Raw genomic sequence first — 13,089 nt, 5'->3', positions numbered from 1 at the left:
AATAATCAATACGCAAACCAATAACCAATAAACAACCAATTAGTCAATATTTATTAACATCATCATTCATGAATAATCACAACTCAATATGTTTTAACAATGTTATTTCCCTATTAGTTACAATAGTAATTTATGAGATTAATTCAAACTTTATTCAATCAACTCAAGATTAATTCATTAGTGACCACCAATAACATAATCTAATCAGAACTTGAGAAAACATACGTTCTAATGCTTCAGCAAAAGACAACAAAGATGAATTTGTCAACCTCAATAGCAGAGTTCATCAAATCAGTCCGTCAATCATTTGTCACTGTCAGCGTCGCCCCATAGGGATTTTACCTAACCCAGATTAGCATTAGCATGTGGGACTTTATGCACAAACAGTTTAGAACGTGAATTTGGAAAAACATCTAGCTAAGAGAAAACTATTTCAACAGTGCAGTTGGTACCTAGAAAGAAAAGGCACAAACGTTAATCAGTCACATTGTCATAGCTACCTATCCACTGAATGGATCAGCAACAAAGTCAGTCTTCATCTTCAGGTCATCAATCGATCAGCAACGTATCAGGCTCTCAAGAGCTTGAGCCCAATTACAGAATCTCATATCTCTCCTCCCCCAATATCGCGTCAATTTCGGAATAAGGTCTGAGCATTTTCCCTCTGCCACGACATTATATCAAAGTCACCCAAACCATCCCCCAATTCCTAATTGGTCAGATAATCAGCATTTATGACTTTACCCAATAATCTTTATTTTCCAAATCTATGAATTCTAATATTACGCCATTCACAGGTTGGCGATTGGTTCACTGTACGATGTCCTAATCATCTGGCTCATCAGGCATCGAAAATGTTGCATCTTCTTCTCCAGTCAGTGTCTTTTTTGTTTGAGTCCTGGGAAAGTATATCTTATCTGCTTTACACAGTCTATGTTGCAAGTTTGATTCCCTCATCTCCTGTTCATCGGTTCTTTGCAGAAAATTCTAGCTAAGCAGACTTTATGAACAACGAGTAGCTAAGGGTCAGTTCAGCATGTTAGCTTCTCTACATTGCATGATTGTTCTGATTCTGCATGAGGCCGGGCAAAACTAGGCCACAACTTCAGCTAAGTTAGCTCTACAATATAATGTAAAACATACTTTATACATCTCAATATGACATATATTTGTAGTCGTTTTTAATATAATTTGTGAATCTCGGTGACCACTCTCTGTGGGCACATTTCCAAACGTGCACATTCATTTTCTACATTATTTTTCTCTGCATATTATTATTACTATTCAAAATGCATCATTAATATTTCTAATTAACATACTGGCTTTAACACAAATGTTTCAGTGATAATATAAAGGATGCCATAGAAGATGTCATCAATGATGTAATATGTGGGGTAAGTAGCTGTACATGGCATGGGGGCGAGTTATAGTTACCTTAGAACATGAGTTATAGTTGCTTGAAATAACTCTAACTGTAACCATAGAATTTCTATGGTTTTGTGCATGTACATTCAGAGCCTAATTATAATGTCTCTCTAACCTTTGTTTTTTTCAGAGAATTTCTAAGGTTTTTTAAATGCCAATTTCTAACCCTTACGTCCCTGTAATCTATGTTTTTTTCTACGAATTTCTAAGGCTTTTATAACGCCTAGAGACAAAAGTCAATGGGACATATTTACAAGAAAGTGGGACATCACTTTTCTTGCAGTCCCCTTGCGTCCCCTAACTCCACCATGTTAGCACTGCATTTACAATATGGCCCACCATGGCACATGTTAGGAGCAATAGCATCATTGTTTGATCCTATTGTAACGCTATACTGGATTAGCGTTAAAAATGATGACACTAATCCAGTATAGTGTTAGGAGGCCCATTGAAATCAATTGGAGCCTCATTTTGACACATGCTTTAAGCAAGAGTTAAAAATTACCCTAGAAATGGTGCAATTGAATCTTGTAGATTCCATTGCGCCATTTTTAGTTACGCTCTAACGAGGGAATGCCCCGTTTGCGTAGATCATGCAATATTATGTATGATGTGGCGCAAAGGGGTTACAAGGTGGTGCAGCCTTGTAAATATGGCACTACGGTATAGGCCCGTTAGTGTCATATTTGCGGCAAAATTTTTGCCGCAAATGTGCCACTAAGGGGCGCAAGGGCCTTGTAAATCTGACCTATAGGTGGCAAGATTGAGATTTTTTAGGGAAAGTAACATCATTCGAGTCAATTTTGCTGCGTGTTAGATTTAATTCATAGGGAGGGAAAAATCCACTGTCCAGGGATTTTACTGCACTTGATTGGAGGGTGCAGAAGGTATCAGACTGTGGTTCCTTTATCCACTTGTTGAATTTGTCGTGTATTATTTTTGCAGGAGGATGAATTTGTAGTGCATTATTAGTTTTGTCTCATAATTCAATAATCCTTAAAGCATGTTCAGATTTGCACTATCACCCATTAATCGTAAATGCATGTTGCAGGTTCAAATGTGCACAGTCTCTCATTAGTAATAAATGCACAACAAAGCACATTGGTTTTAAATAAGTTGAAAGGAAGAAGCAGTGCTTAATTTGTGCTTGTTGGTTCCGGTGCTGAACACCAGCACTTATTTTTGAGGGCTGGCGCTTATTCTTCTGCCCCAAGCGTTTACTGCGAGCAAAAGACACATATGGGAAAGGCGGAGGAAGAGGAAAACGAAAAAGCGGCACAATGGGAGAAAGAAGACAGCTGTAAGAGTGAGCTGAACGGGCGGGAGTGGCTGTAAATGGATTGAGGAGGCCCGAGATGGCTTTAGGATTACACTGCCTCAGTATTCTGTGCTCACACATTTAATTGCAGCAGCCATGTGTTTAGGAGGAGGGCTCTGGCCACCAGCACCGTTTTATTTACAAATTAAGCACTGGGAAGAAGACACAAGGGGCCAGATGTAGCAAAAAGAAAATGTGCGAGTTGCAAATTGCGAGTCCATGCGACTCGCAATTTGCAACTCGCAAATTGGTATGCAGTACGGTGTCTCAGACACCGTCTGCGAGTCGCTATGGGGTCGCAATGACCCACCTCATTAGTATTAATGAGGTGGGTCGCAAATTGGGACCCCATAGCGAGTCTAGGCACTCGCAAACATGGAGGCCTGCTGTCGTCAGTTTTTTTTTTTTTTTAAGTGTAGCCCGTTTTCCTGAAAGGAAAACGAGCTGCACTGAAAAATAAAACGAAACCTTTAGTTTCGGTATTTTTTCAGGGCAGGTAGTGGTCCCTTGGACCACTACCTGCCCTGAAAAAATAGTATTGGGTCCATTCGCAAAGGGGATTGCGAGTGGGTTACCATCCACTTGAAGTGGATGGTAACTGCGACACCCTTTGCGACTGCATATGCGGTCGCAAATGGTATTGCATGCCACTCCGAATCGCAAATAGGAAGGGAACACCCCTTCCTATTTGCGATTCTGAAATTCATATTGCGAGTCGGTCCCGACTCGCAATATGCATTTCTGCATAGCAAAGAGGCATTTGCGCCTCGCAAACAGCGATTTTCGCCGTTTGCGACGCGCAAATCCTTTGCTACATCTGGCCCAAGGTTCGAAGCAGAAGGGATTTGCATTCCATACACCATGCAGTGTACATTAGAACAAGCAAGTATAACGTTTTATATAGAGTAATCTATGGTTTGAGGGAGCTGCTACTCGCTGCAGAAAATCTCTTTACTAAATCCCGCAGTTACATTTGGAAGTGGTGCTTTTCTCATGCATGGGAGGGAATCACACATTTTACATAGTCTCAACTGTATTCTGAGACCAAAGTGTTCGGACCTGGGTCTCAGGATACACATTCGTTTCTCCAATTACATGGGAAGGTGCGATTGTCCCATCATCGGGCCTCATGGCCAGCCAAACCACTGATGAACAGTACACCAGACTCCTTCAGAGACCGCTACTGCAGCAGTGCCGCAGTCTTCATGGCTCAGTCAAGACAGGGACACGGAGTGCTTCTCACACCCTGACTGCAATGGACACTCATCGTATGAATAAAAGTGTGCTGTGCTGGCTATATTCATTTCACATTACATGTGGATATACTTGAAACAATAAACTGATTGTGTTTATATGTAAAAGGACTGGAACAATATGACTGTAATGCCCGTAACAACGCACCTGACTTTTCACTGCTGTTCCTCTTCTTATGCTTTGCTATGTACCCCACTGGCAGCGGCCCTAGAGATAAAGGTCTTTGCTTTGTGGATTACCACAGTAAAGAAGCAAAATGACACAGTCATGACTGGCAATTTCCACTCTCAATGGCCTCATGTGGATTGATCAAAAATGTGAAGGGCGTTTGCAACAAGCAATAGCATACAGGGGCTGGCCTATTGTCCATCCCTCCATGTATTACTATGCAATGGCTTTATGAAATCTAGAATTGGGAAAGAGAGTGTGGAGCACGAACAACGCAGAATAAGGACATCAGCTGCACACCCATCATCAGTAGACCCACTAAAAAAGGCTTGCGGGTGAGTGTGGATTCGAGGCTTGCTAGAAATGGAAAAAAAATCAAGGCATACTATTGACTTGCCTCAATGTATGTGCTTTCTGTATGGTACTAGCCAATCCAAGAAGCCTACACTTACTATACAGAATTAATGTTATCTCAGAGAAAGAAAGACACAGCAAACTTTACATGTTAATACTGTTCAATATAGGTCTTGAAAAAAATACCAAATCTTTAAAATATTTTTTTTGAGTGAAACGATAGCCAAAACAATATTACCTCTAAATAAATAAAAGTGAACAACTCTTAACAGTGGCGGATTGAGGTAAGCAACTCTTTACTGACTTACTCACTGCACTGAATTATATGGAGCCATGATGGTAATCAGGGTATGTATTGATGATCACTGTGTGATGGGGAAGATATGAACACAAATTATGGTTACTGCATATGTGTCTGGACATCAGCTCTTCTAAATGATGCTGCAAATCGTGTTACAGAGTCAATATGCCTGACTGCAAATTTAAACATCAATTTGAAGATCCTTTATTTCGTAAGCAATCTTAGCACGAGGCTGCAAGTCAGAATATTGTATTCAGAAATATTGCCTGACATGACTATAGTGTCCGAAATATCTTTTACAAACGTTTCATCTCATTGGTGCAAGATTTGTTATTATGAGTACTTTTTGAAGATGATACCTACACTCCATTATTTAAGTCAGGTGATATTCTGGCAACGATCTTCTGGTTCTACAGCTGGAACAACGGAGCTCATCCCTGTTGTAATGCTTGCACTGTCATAATAGTTTTCATTTTTTGATTTTTTGATTTTTTTCCAAACATTATCACTACTTCTGTCTGACAGCTCATTTTGTGAAACTGATGTAACACGTGGTTCATAAACTCACTCATTCATCCATTTACGAACTTACCCATTAACTTTTCATCCATGTACGTGCTAGCTCCTTAATTTTCAATGTATTCAATCAAATACAGATTCATCTACGCATTCACTTTAATGCATTCTCACATTCACCCATCCGCACAAGAACACACAAAACTCACCAATCGGTAAAGAAGACCTTTCACCTTCAGACTAGCCACACCTAGTGGCTTTGCAACTGCCTGCTTTTTCGTGACATGATCTCCAGTAATACAGCTACAACTATCTCGTAGCGTAAATATAAACAGAAGGACAATGGGGCATATTAAGGTTTGTCACTCGCAGATAAACAATTATAAATACTTCTGGTGAAGAAGAGACAGACGCTCTGATGCTTATTGTTCTGCATGTTCTTCACAACAATTGAACTAAAAATTGAGGATATCGGTTTCCACATGTTTCCAAATAGAATTTTTGAGAGACACTAAAATAAAAGTTAATGGAGATGAACTGGAAAAGGATAAAAAGTAGCAATTTGTAATTAAGGATCCCATGACTATTCATTTTGGTAAACATTGAATCAGCCTCTTACTATAATGCTGCCCTGAAGTGTAAAAATAGCAGTACTTCATGACTATTTGGTTTTCTCTTCTGCTCACATTTTTTGCCCTCCACTTAGAAGCAGGAAATTAATGTTCACAAGAAAGAGAAAAGAAAAGGGAACGGCTCTGCAATTCAATTAAGCTGCGCATATCCAGTAAATGTGTACCTGTCATAATCATCTCTAATGGAGGAAGGGTTGGGGTAAAGGTCATGCACAACACTCATATCTTAGAGTGCTCTCTGTGTTTACGAAGCATGTGTGCAGACATTTTTATTGTCTGCATGCCGATTTATTTAAGACAATGAAGAAAGTCTGCCTAGTTTGAAGATAGATGTTATAACAAAAGGAACTAAAATGTTTATTGCTTAATTACGTCATAAGTCGAGTATATTTCTTGAATGATAGTCCAGTGTTGTCGCCTAAATACATTTTTAGACATGTTGCTGCCATTTGATATACGCTGTCATGTATGGAGAGAAGATAGTCGACCAGTTTGGCAGTGGAGGAAGCTTCCTGTTTAAGGTGGTGTGGCGATCAGGTATACCCTAAGGACCAACCCCAAAACTGTCAACCGTGGTCCGTTACAAACAGTGTCACGATTAAGAGCTCTGGAGGTAAGGTCTGAAGGCAGTGTGCATATCTCACACTGCCTAGCAGTGTGTTAAACAAAAAAACAGCACAGCAAATTAATTAAAAAAAGAAAATGTACTTACCTACTCTGGTCCTCTCGGTCCTGCAGTCCGGCAGTAAGGGGATCACTGAGTCAACTCCCCTCAACCAATCCTGATGCTGCACTCATGCTGCTCAGGGAGCATGAGAGAAGCACCATGATTGGTTGGAGGATGCTAGTTTGACGCTCCTTCATGACCTAGGGGCCTGTGCCTGCTTTAAAGTGCGCTTGTTAGGCTGGCTGTCACAAGACAGCCAGCCAAAGTGGCATGCGCACTTTAAACTGGAGTGTCCACCACTCCTACTCCCCTGCTGCCAGTCAGCAGTTATGGTCTCTTCCCCAAAATCTGTCTCAGGCATGCTGGCTGCACTGAAAAATAAAACAGTAATAAAATGTTTTTCATTTTTGCTGCGCTAGCAGCAGGGTAGGCGACACACCCCTGCCCTAAAGGAGGCAACATTGCTGCAGTTTGGTCACTCTGCTGCCTCTGGTTCAGAAGCAGATTTCCATGTGGATGACTCTTTCTCTTAATGGCAGTCTTAAGACACTACTTTACAGGGGTTAAAGTACAAATGTTTTCAGACGTTTCAAGAAACCACAGAAGATACAGGATCATAGAAAATAACATTGCAAAGTTCCTTCACACACAGAGCAGCCATGGCACAGACTACTAGACCTAATCATACCTACACAAAGAATGGGCAGCATTAGTTACTAACTTCACTGAGGCACCGAACTTGTACATCACAAGGATTTGTTTTGTAGATTTATCACAGAAGATAGGTAGATGGGAAGCATCAAAGTACACACACGCACAAACACACACCCACCCACACTCACACACACACTCTCTCTAATATTTCCCACTGGGTAGTTATAGTTAGGTCAGCATTCCCATAGGGGATGCGTTTTTGTACTGCTAATAACATTTGAGCCGTTTGACGAATCTCCACAAATCTGTCCTAAAAAGTGCTCTTATTTGCCTATTTTGTGCCTGGAAAGTTTTGGGGTGATTCATCAAGCTAGAGGCTGAGAAACAGGAGGCGCCCTAAAATACAAAATCTATGCATTTTCTATTGACACTACCACAAAAACTGCTTTGGAATTACATCAAATTTGGGAGTAAGTTAGATCTTGGTCTGCTGATTGTGCTATCTGTGATTTGGTGTGAATAGCTTTTGAGAAATTAAGGTTTAAAAATACTTGTATATCTGGATAGTTGGTTCAGTGAGATAATCTCAAGAGTCTAGCAGGAGTGTCAATTCAAAAATTGAGTGTTCTGATTGTCCCGAGGAGCTTTTTTCACTTTGAACCACCTTGCTCCCATAGGAGTCAGACTTCTGCAGGCACGAGCACTCTAACTGGCTGCCAGCAACACGAGAAAAATGTTGCTGGTAGCCATTACAGAACTTAGCACTTAGGGCCTTATTATGAGTCTGGCGGTCCAAGGACCACCAGACTCACGGTGGTGGTCGGACTGCCACACTCCAGGCAATCCAACTACCACATTAAAAACCTAGTGTTTGGACTGCCAGGGGGCCGCCATCACCACCAGCAACATGGTTATCATGGTCAGCCAAGGTGGCGCTGAACTCAGCACCGCCATACTGATCATGACTCCTGTTTCCGCCAGCCTTTCCTTGACAGGGACCCCACCATGGGAGCCTGGCAGAAGTACAGTGCTGGGAGGCCTACTGCCCAGCACCCTAGAAATGCCCACTGTCTACTTGGCGACTGTATGCTAATGTAACCTCCACAGGTAGGGGCATCAAGGGGGCAGGCAGGCACCTCAGGGATTTTCTGGGGGGTGGTAGAGAGGGGTTTCGGGTTTAGGCTTGGGAGGGGGTCTTTGGGATTTGCTTTGGGAGGTGGATTTTCAGTTTAGGCTTGGGGAGGGGTGGGTCTTCATGGGAGTGGTAGACTTCTTAGTGAGGGAACGTTCTTGGGTACTTGCAGGGGGTAAGAGAGGCTTTGGAGGTGATGGGATGGACTTACGAAGGGAAACAGCATGTTTAGGGGTTTCACAGGGTGGAGAGAGGAGTCGGAAAAGAGGTAGAAAGGAAAGCTTTTTTAGAAACACAGGGACTGCATAACAAAAGGGTTTGGGTCTGGAGGGAGAGGGAATGGTTGTATGAGGTGTTGGTGTGGATGTCTTGGGTGTGTGTTTGTGGGAGGTATGCTTGTGGGTGGTGGGTGTCTGTTGAGTGTGTATGTGAGGGCGTTTATGTGTTTTGGGCTGAGGGAGGGTGGAGGTGCTGGGAGATGCTGTGGTGGGTGCGTGGCTGTCTGTTGGGGTGGTGATTGCAAGTATGGTGGATGTGCTGCATGTAGAAGTGTAAGTGGTTGTGGTGTCTGCAGGTGTGGTGACTGGGGTAGATGTCTGAGGGTCTGCTGTGGTGCTACGCATTTCTCTTTCGCTTGGGAGGAGAGGGCAGGCAGGGACATCAAAAGAAAGGAAACGATTTTCCTTTCTTCTGATGTCATTCTGAGCATTCCTGCAGCCGGATCGTAAAGCGATTGGGCTGCAGAAATGCCCACTAGACACTAGAGAATTTTTGTACTTGTTATTGACATGAGAAAGGAGTGACCCCTTGGGGGCATTTTCTCTAAGGCCATTTCTGCCCCCCACTCGGGGGCCGATTGGCCTATATTAATTAGGCTGATCTGCCCCCAGGGGGGGCAGTAGCCACTAGACACCAGGGATTTTTTGTTGTTGTTTATATTGATAAGGGGGGCGACCTCTTAGGCAAAGGTCGCTCCCCTGGGGTGGAATTGTTTTTAGGCAATTTCTGCCCCCCCTTAGGGGCAGTTCAGCCTATTCAGGTATTTGCCCCCTAAGGGGGGCAGAAACCACTAGATACCAGGGAATATTTTTTTATGTCAGTTTCACGCAAAGGGAGCAACCCCTTAGGCAAGGGTTACTCCCCTGGGGGGGGCACATTTATTTTAGGCCATTTGTGACCTCCTTGGGAGCAGATCTTGTATTTTAATTAGGCCAATCTGCCCCCAAGGGGGGCAGAATGCACAAGGCACCAGGGATTTTTTTATTTTTTATTTTTTTAACAGCTAGGGAGCGACCCCTTAGGCAAGGGTCGTTCCCCTGGGGGGGGAATTTATTTTAGGCCATTTCTGCCCACCTTGGGGGCCGATTGACCTATTTTTCTTAGGCCAATCTGCCCCCGGGGGGGCAGAAACCACTAGACACCAGGGATTTTTTTTTGCGCCAATTTCACGCAAGGGGAGTGACCCCTTAGACAAGGGTCGCTCCACTGGGGGGCAAACTTATTTTAGCCCTATTTTTGTAAGGCTCATCTGCCCCCCAGGGGGGCAGTAACCCCACCACACACCAGGGAAGAATTTGTTTACAAAAAACAGGTTGGGGGTTTGGTCATGTCCCCACCCTAAATAAATGTTGTTCTGCCCACCGGTAGGCAGATGGGGCAATTACCCCCGATCCACTCCCGGGGTGGGGAGGAGCAGGCCTCCTAGATGCCAGGGAATTAAAAAATACTGGGGTGGTGGCTACCAACCCGTATGGGCATGGTTATGCCCCCACCCCAACTGAAGGGGCTAACAGTCTCTCAGCTCTCCCCCGCACACTAAAACATCATATCCCACAGCAAGCAAGAGGACATTTTATTACTTTGGGTTTTGGTTTTTGGGGATTTTGGGCCTTGAGAGCTTGCCTAACTCTCAAAATCGTCCCACTTGGAATGGTGAGGGCTGCACTTTTTGGACTTTGGGTCGCTGCCATGTAGAAAAATCTACAACACCTAGACATATCTGAAAACTAAACATCTGGATGAGTCCAGGGTGGTGTGCTTCACATGCACCCCAACTTTTTCTTACCCACAATGCCCTGCAAACCTCCAACTTTTCTGGAAAGCTCACATTTTTCCCACATTTTGTGATGGAACGTTCCGGAATCTGCAGGAATCCACAAAATTTCTACCACCCATTATTGTCTCATCTCTACCGATAAAAATTCTGCCCCACTTGTCAGCCTAAAAATGTTTTCTTTTCAAACTGCCATTTTGGACCTGCTTTGTTTCCCCCTCATTTTTAACATGTTTTTGGCTCTTCCCTGTCACAGGCACTTGGCCCACCTACGCAATTGAGGCATCATTTTTACTGGGAGACTGAGTGGAACGTTGGGTGGTAGGAAATTTGTTCCGGTGCAGTGATCCCACACAGAAATGTGGGAAAAATATGATTTTATTTGGCTAAATCTGAGGTTTGCTGAGGATTCTGGGTAAGAAAACACTGGGGTATCCACGCAAGTTACACCTCCCTGGACTCCCTCAGGTGTCTAGTTTTCAGAAATGTTTGGGTTTGGTAGGTTTCCCAATATGGCTGCTGAGGCCAGGACCAAAAACGCAGCCCCCGCAAAAACAGGTAGTTTTGTATTTGATAACTTTGATGTGTCCACACAGTGTTTTGGGGCATTTCCTTTCGCGGGCACTAGGCCTACCCATACAAGTGAGGCACCATTTTTATCGGGAGACTTGGGGAAATGCTGGGTGGAAGGAAATGTGTTGCTCCCCTCAGATTCCAGAACTTTCTGCTGCCGAAATGTGAGGAAAAAGTGTTTTATGGCCCAATTTTGAGGTTTGCAAAGGATTCTGGGTAACAGAACCTGGTGAGAGTCACCCCATCCTTGATTCCCCTAGGTGTCTAGTTTTCACAAATGCACAGGTTTGGTAGGTTTCCATAGGTAGCGGCTGAGCTAGAGGCCAAAATCCACAGCTAGGCACTTTCCAGAAAACAGTTCTGTTTTCATTGGGAAAATGTGATTTGTCCACGTTGTGTTTTGGGGCATTTTCTGTTGCAAGCACTAGGCATACCCACACAAGTGAGGTACCATTTTTATCGGGAGACTTTGCGGAACGCTGGGCGGAAGGAAATTTGTGGCTCCTCTCAGATTCCAGAACTTTATTTCACCGAAATGTGAGGAAAAAGTGTTTTACGCCAAATTTTGAAGTTTGCAAAGGATTCTGGGTAACAAAACCTGGTGAGAGCCCCACAAGTCACCCCATCCTGGATTCCCCTAGGTGTCTCGTTTTAAAAAATGCACAGGTTTGCTAGGTTTCCCTGGATGCCGGCTGAGCTAGAGGCCAAAATCCACAGCTAGGCACTTTGCAAAAAACACATCAGATTTCAATGTAAAAATGTGATGTGTCCACGTTGTGTTTCCTGTTGCGGGAATTAGGCCTAACCATGCAAGTGAGGTACCATTTTTATCAGGAGACTTAGGGAAACACAGAATAGAAGAACAAGTGTTATTGCTCCTTTTCTTTCTCTACATTTTTGCCTTCCAAATGTAAGACAGTATGTAAAAAAGACGTCTGTTTGAGAAATGAACTTTAATTCACATGCTAGAATGGGGACCCCGGAATTCAGAGATGTGCAACTAATCACTGCTTCTCAGCACCTTATTGTGTGCCCATTTTGTAAATACAAAGGGTTCCTTGATACCTATTTTTCATTCTTTATATTTCCTCAAATGAATTGCTGTATACTCGGTATAGAATGAAAACCCATTGCAAGGTGCAGCTCATTTATTGCCTCTGGGTACCTGGGGTTCTTGATGAACTCACAAGCCCTATATATCCCCGCAACCAGAAGAGTCCAACAGATGTAACGGTATATTGCTTGCAAAAATTTGTCATTGCAGGAAATATTTTTTTCTTTTAGCTGTTATTTTCTGTAGGAAAACCTTGTAGAGTCTACACAAGTGACCCCTTGCTGAATTCAGAATTTTCTCTCTCTTTACATAAATGTTTAGCTTTCCAGGATTCAGCATTGGTTTTACACCCATTTCTGTCACCAACTGGAAGGAGGCTAAAAGCACAAAAAGTAGTAAACATGGTGTATGTCCCAGTAAAATGCCAAAATTGTGTTGAAAAATGTAGTTCTCTGATTCAAGTCTGCCTGTTCCTGAAAGCTGGGAAGATGGTAATTTTAGCACTGCAAACCCTTTGTTGATGCCATTTTCATGGAAAAAAAAGTCTTTTTCTGCAGCCCTTTTTTACCACCATCTTCCCAGCCTTTAAAAAAAAATATATATATATATATATATATATATATATATATATATATATTTTGCTGTATGTTGGCTAATTTCTTGGTCTCCTTCAGGGGAACCCACAAACTCTGTGTACCTATAGAATCCCTAGGATGTTGGAAAAAAGGACACAAATTTGGTGTGGGTAGCTTATGTGAACAAAACGTTATGAGGGCCTAAGCGTGAACTGCCCCAAATAGCCAAAATAAAGGCTCAGCACCGGAGGGGAAAAGACCTGACAACAAAGGGGTTAAGTAAGTTGATGTCACTTTTACCGTTAGTGACATGTTTCTCCATTCAAGGAACATGCTAGGGGTAAGGGGATCTGATTACAGTATTTAGGCAAATGTTGCCTAGGTATGTGCTGAGTCCAACTTTTTCAGTTTCA

Source organism: Pleurodeles waltl, chromosome 2_2 (assembly GCF_031143425.1).
Source record: "Pleurodeles waltl isolate 20211129_DDA chromosome 2_2, aPleWal1.hap1.20221129, whole genome shotgun sequence".
In the NCBI taxonomy this organism is placed as follows: domain Eukaryota; kingdom Metazoa; phylum Chordata; class Amphibia; order Caudata; family Salamandridae; genus Pleurodeles; species Pleurodeles waltl.
The sequence above is the reverse complement of the archived record's forward strand: the minus strand, read 5'-3'. Positions refer to the sequence as shown.